This window comes from Podarcis cretensis, assembly GCF_951804945.1.
Source record: "Podarcis cretensis genome assembly, chromosome: 15".
Lineage (NCBI taxonomy): Eukaryota > Metazoa > Chordata > Lepidosauria > Squamata > Lacertidae > Podarcis > Podarcis cretensis.
This window is the reverse complement of record NC_137185.1, coordinates 37,960,377-37,966,879: the sequence shown is the minus strand read 5'-3', so window position 1 is coordinate 37,966,879 and position 6,503 is coordinate 37,960,377. Positions and strand designations below refer to the sequence as shown.

General features: G+C 41.2%; 1 long non-coding RNA gene across 4 annotated transcripts; it reads left to right on the top strand.

Annotated features, from left to right (window-relative positions):
- Nucleotides 1-2,114: 2,114 nt before the first annotated feature.
- Nucleotides 2,115-6,167, top strand: LOC307204392. 4 transcript variants are annotated; one of them, XR_013833671.1, is made up of 4 exons: nucleotides 2,115-2,369; nucleotides 2,465-2,716; nucleotides 3,946-4,207; nucleotides 5,871-6,167. It is a non-coding gene; the product is annotated as an uncharacterized lncRNA (long non-coding RNA). The 4 variants fall into 4 exon arrangements; XR_013833672.1 differs by lacking the exon at nucleotides 5,871-6,167 and having other exon boundaries at nucleotides 2,465-2,482; nucleotides 2,676-2,716; nucleotides 3,946-4,527; XR_013833673.1 differs by lacking the exon at nucleotides 5,871-6,167 and having other exon boundaries at nucleotides 2,465-2,482; nucleotides 2,676-2,716; nucleotides 3,922-4,527.
- The last annotated feature ends 336 nt before the right edge of the window (nucleotides 6,168-6,503 follow it).

Genomic DNA, 6,503 nt, shown 5'->3' with positions numbered 1-6,503 from the left:
TATCACCTCTGGATTATGTGTTTATTGCATTTTATTGTTTCTTGTTGCTTAGCGCCAGGTTTGAATTCAGGATCCAATCTTTAAAACAAAATCAAATATATAACTAATGTACTCATATGGCAATAGAGCTATTATGGCTATTACATCATGTAATAATGGAAACATACATGCATGTTTAATTTTAATGGTAGCTCTCAATTTATTTTAATAATACATAATTTAATTTCCTGTTAAGGGGAGGTATCAGCACACCTGGGGGAACTCCAAGTTCTGCAAGAGTGGAAAATCTGCAGGAGGGGAACCCTAGTCGATTCCTCACTCCTTCCTCCCCTCCCCCCAAAAAATCTCAACCCAATGAGAATTGAGTAGACTCAGTTGCTACAGAATGTTAAGTGTGTTGTGGATGGGGATGGATGAATCTGTCCATTTCAATTTTCCTCCATTTCTCATTTTTCCACTCTTCAAATTTCCACGTAGGGTGTTTTTTTTAAAGTCTTCATGAAAATTCATCAGCATTTTAGTTCAAAATTGTCCCAATATACACCAGCTTATATGCAACTTTACCTAACTTATACATTTGTGCAAAGCAAATTCCCCCTAATATAATATATTTTAAATGTTATTTTCATTAATATATGCATTTTGATGTACACTTTCCCCTAGTATATGCATTTTTGATTGCATGACTTGGCTGGAGAGCAATATCTGGAGGGGGTGGGAATTTTGAAGAATGGCTGCATTTCCGTTTGTGTTTGTTTTGTAGCCAAAATGAGGCAAGTGGGAAACAATAGAGATGTGTCAACATGTTCAGGGATATCCCCTCGTTGACTGAAGGAGAAAAGTCTTTGGGGGAGGGGGATAACATAGCAAGGCAACTCCACCCCTCCTAAAAAAATAACCTAGCCCAATGAGGACTGAGCATATTCAGTGGCTGCAACTATTATTATTATTATTATTTTATTATTATTACAACTACTTCTATTTCAATCACCTACCACGTATATGTCTCAAGGCAATGTACACAATATAATAAAAACAGCTAAAAGAAAGAGTTAAAAACAGCACAGAAAATAACAGTAAGTGAATTTAAAAACAAAACAAGGAGACACCCATGGCAAGCACCTATTCCTCCAGCTGGCAAATGCTTGTTGGAACACAAATGCCTTCAATTGTTTCTGGAAAGCCCAGAAAACGGGTGCCTGTCATAACTCTGCAGCAATACTGTTTCACAGAACAGGGGCAGCCACGCTAAAAGTCTGGCTCCAAAATACCATTGTGGTTTATTTGGTGTGTGTGTGTGTGTGTGTGTGTGTGTAAAATGCAAAGTAGAAGTCAGAATAGAGTACTCTGGAAGTGGGTATGGCTGGCTGACTGGACTATTGAAACAGAATCACTCCAGGGAGGGCCACTTGATTTATCAGTTGCCAAGTTTGACCAGAAAACAACAGAAAGCCCAGGGCACAGAGACACTCAGGAAAGGAAATAATTTGCCAAATGGAGGAAAAACATAATTTCTAAAATCCTAACGTTTGGATAAATTAAACAGTGTGGTACAGTGGTACCTCGGTTTACATACACTTCAGGTTACATACGCTTCAGGTTACAGACTCTGCTAACCCAAAAATAGTGCTTCAGGTTAAGAACTTTGCTTCAGGATGAGAACAGAAATCGGGCTCCAGCGGTGCGGTGGCAGCAGTGGGAGGCCCCATTAGCTAAAGTGGTGCTTCAGGTTAAGAAAAGTTTCAGGTTAAGAACGGACCTCCGGCACGAATTAAGTACTTAAGCTGAGGTCCCACTGTATTGCTACACAAGGTGGGAAGAAATGAAAAGAAGTGTACATGTCTGTGCAGAAAAATGTATCCAAGGCAACAAGTGCAGACGAACATTAGGATGCTAAGTTACAAAAAAAACCCATACCCACACAATGACTTAAGAGCACTATGATACCACTTTAAACAGCCATAGCTTCCCCCAAAGAATTATGGGAGCTGTAGTTTTTTAAGGGTGCTTAGAGTTGTTAGGAGACCACGATTCTCCTCCCAGAGCAACAGTTCTCAGAATGGTTCAACCAACAATCCCTCTTCCTAGGGAATTCTGTAAATGATAGCTCTCAGCACCCATAACACACTACACCTCCCAGAATTCTAGGGAGGAAGCCATGGCTGTTTAAAGTGTTATGGTTCTGCTTTAAATGCATGGTGAGAATGTCAACATCAGCCACCTGGTTCAGTATTGTCTACAATAGCAGCAGTTCCAGAGTTTCAGACAAGAGCCTTTTCCAGGCCTACTTAAAGATTCCAGGGGTTACACCTGGGATCTATTTTATGCAAAGCATGTGCTCTACCACTGAGCTACAGTCCTGCATAAAGGCAAGAAAGGGGGAAAGGGTATCATTTTCTTGATGTTGTTTCTGTCCAGCATCAGACTTCCCGTCTAATGATTTCTCTGTTGGTTATCCCCTCAGCTTGCAGGACAAAACCAGGTGCGTCTTTTTCAAAGCACTCGTTTTCAATAGGCCTATAATAAGCTCCACTGAAGCTTTGCTTGTCTCAGGAAGAAACCCTGCCATCAGGCTTTTCAAATTTCATTTGGCCCTTTGCTGCAGAGAGTTTATAACCATAGTGGACCTCATTACACCGGCATGGGATAAATTGCTGTTTGCTTCCATTTTACAGCTGTGGAGTGAGCAGTGTCTCCTAAGCTTACTTAGTCAGAGGTAAGCCCTACTGATTTTACTAGACTTGCTCTCTAATAAGCATGCTTAGAAAAACCTTCAGAAGAATCCTTCTTTTCAAGCTCTCAACACACAAAGCTGCAGTTATTACTTCAATGTTTGAAGTATCATCAGCTGCCATTAAATCATCCCTCACCATTGATCTCTAACCAATAATCCAACAGTGGGCATGAAGTTGGAGAGCCTACTGATTCTTGTCTATTGATGTAGAGTGGTTTGGGACCAGACTGGAAAACACACCATCCCTGGCCCTCATGTGTGAAGAAGCATATGTGTAAAGCTGGCCTACTCCACTGGCCTCGGACATGCACACAGGAATGGACCATTCAAATGCTGCACATCACCTACACTTCAATGTGCCTTGGCCAAAAATGAGTGGTTGAGGTAGCATTTTAATGTTTAACATAAATCCTGTGGTTTTCACCTATGCACCTTGAACTGTACACACTGTGGTGATGTAGTGCTGGGTTGCGGGAGTATGAGGGCTTCTTCAGTTGAAGAGATGTAGTGATTTAGTGTGGAGTTCCTTTTAGGTCTTCTTTGAAGACAGCTGGGAGTAACAGGAAGCTCCAGGGATTTGGGTATATAAAAAAGATGGGTTGTAACAATGGGGAATCACTAGGCCTAGTTATTAAGTTTGCTATGATTGTTACTTCTTGGTTTAGAGTTAATTATTTGTGATTTACTTGGACATAGCATATACACAGGAAGCATTTGGACATTCCGTACCCACATGTGCAGAAAGGACAACCCTTTCATTCCCCTACACTCAGTGGATTGGACTGGAGTCCAATCCAGTCCATTGTGACCTCACTCTAAATAAAAAATCAGACAATGAGTAAAGGCCTATGAAGAAATATGCATCTTGCAGAATTAATAATCATACTTGGGAAAACAGAAACACCCAGTCTTTGTTGCTGGACTCAGTGCAGTGGCAAATCATTTGTGTTTATTTATGCATAAAACTGGAAGGAGGTTTTTCAACCTTTAAATCTTTCCTTGTCATTTTATGCCCCTGCTGTTAAATTTTTTGCTATGTTAATGTCATCCTGGGCTGGTAATATTTATTGCACCTAAATCAATGTTGGGACACCCAGAATACAGAGGGATCAAATCTACTTATTTCAAATCCGGTTTTATGATGGTTGAAGCTGACTTTATGAAAGTTGATAAATTTCATCTTGTAGGTTTCAATTTCTCATTCCCAACAGAGATATGGGGAGAATACATTGATACCGCATTTCAAATTGGCTAGATCAGAAGGAACAGCAGCTAAAATCCATTACAACCCAATTACATCCATCAGCTGAAGCTGTGTGCATTCACTCGTGAACATCAGCATTTAATCCATAAAGAGGAACTAATGAGAAATTTGAAAATGGAATCCACGCATCAGTAACTTTGGAGAGATTTTGCTGGGATTAATGAACTGCCAGAACATCGTCAACACACTGAAAAAACTATTCTCTCTAGGTTTGTTTACTGACCAAAACTTAAGAAAGGATTTTGTTTCTTTTTCCCTGCTCAACACATTTATACCTTGACATTTTTCTTTTTCTTTCCCTCCTCCTTAGCTTTTCTCCTTCCTTCCTTCCTTCCTTCCTTCCTTCCTTCCTTCCCTCCCTCCCTCCCTCTCCCCCTCTCTTTTCTTCCTTCCTTCCTCCCCATTTTACAAAATCCTGGTTATCAGCAAGCAAGCAAGAAAAAGATAAAATGAGGCTCCAATTCAGAAGCAGATATTTGTCTTCTGATAACACTCTCCCACCGCACAAATAAACCTGCGGATACCTGCATGACTATCCCATGTTGCTCCTTCAGCTTACAGCCATTTACTAGCAGGTAGTTAGCGTGTCTACCTGTAATGTTACAGTCTGCTGGCGGGTGGGCGGGCGGCTAGAATAAAAGTGACTGAAGCAAAGTGTGGAACAGATATGCAGAGGTTCGAGCCAAATGCTTGCTGCATTCTCTGGTCAGCCCTAATAATGTAAAGTCAGATATAGGGGGCGGGTGAAAGCTGGCGAGATTTCATTCATAAATTTATAATGAATTGTCTTTGGAAGATGATGGATAATTCAGTGGATCATCTAGGACACTGCTGGCTCTAAAAATCAGCACTGCTGATGGCTTAGGTTTCCATCACTAGAATCTGCATTATGTTTAAGTGGTGTATTTAAGACAGTGTTGAATTTTTGTGGTACGTGTTCAGCTGAAAGAATAAAATTTTTGGTTCAAGCTGTAATCAAAATTAATGCAAAACCCTTAAATGTTGCAGTTGCTTCTGCCCGCATCTTTTGCCATGATTTCCTCTGTGCTCATCCTCTGTTGTATTTTATGCTGGCTCCCCTTAACTACTATTTTGAGTGGCCAGAGGAGGCTGCACTTTAGATAAATTTTTGGAAGAGCCTGGGGTGGGATTTTTGGATGTAATTATGACCCCTCCTCACCTTCCGCTCATAATTTGAGCATTGAACACCTGTGCATTAAAAACAAGCAGATACATTACAACCAGATGTTATAAGGCAGGTTTGTTGAACTATGGACAGATCCACAACCTACAAAGAATCCTGGGAACTTTAATTCATTATGTGTGCTGAGAAATGTAGCTTTCTCTTGGAGGGGGGCAGACTACAATTCCCATAATTCTTTAGGTGAAGCTACGTGATTTAAATGTGTGTTGTATGTACTTTAAAATGTATGGTGTGAGGTTACCCTGCATATTTTATATAGTCTTATATTATTGGAAGGTACCTTGTGAGAACTGGAACAGGTGTTCTGGTTCTCTCATGTGGATGAAAAATGAGAACACTCGTTTCTGCCAAAGGCTTTAATGCATAAGTCAGTTTGATACATAAGTCAAGTTATGAGGCATGGATTAAGCAGGTGCATCAGAGGCTAAGAAACCTTGCTGAACATTAGCAAAGACATTGATCCAACACATGACATTCCTTTTGAAGCTCAGGGTGGGCAAAGCTAATTGTGTGGCAAATGGCTGGGTTCCTGAGACAGGGCAATTAAGTGGTGTCTCCTTCAGGTGGATTGGCTTTGTGAAGTTTGTTTGTGCCAGTGCTGGCATCACTGTGGGGATGAGACAGAATCAGAGCCAGATCATATCTCCTCTTTGATACCCCCTCCAAAGGTGAAACTGGAGGCCAGCCTCAAAGCGTGAGCTCTTGGCATCAGCAGACGATGGATGGAGTGCAGAGGGTGAAGGATCCCACTGCGGCACCCCAATTCTCATTGCTGACTTCACCAAAGCGACCCTGCACCACACTGGAGAAAAGCAGGGTCGTGCTATGCTGCCTGCCCACCTGAGCAGGGAGGAGCCCACCCAGGCGACATGGCACTTGGTGGGTGAAAACCAGGACCCCCTTGGCAGTGCCCCCAGCATGGCCTGGCGCAGCGCCCCCTCCCACGAGTGTTGTTTCCTCTGATGCTGGGAGAGGAGCACAAGACTGGGCTGCATTGGTTTTTTGACAGCAGTCAAATAAAAAACTAAAAACAAATGGCAATGCTTTGATGATTATATGACAAAATATTGCTCTAGAAAAGACATGCTAATATGCTTAGATTAAGAATGTAGATGCATCAAAACAATAAATCATTAATGACATATGTATGTATATAGAGAAAATAAAAACAATCAGAATGCAATGATAAGGGTAAAATTGATTCTAGAGAAGACGAGTAGCGGTGGAGGGAAGCGAAACAGGGTGATGGGTTTATTTTATTTTATGTTTTTTCTTTTTCTTTTTTGGATATTGTATAATGA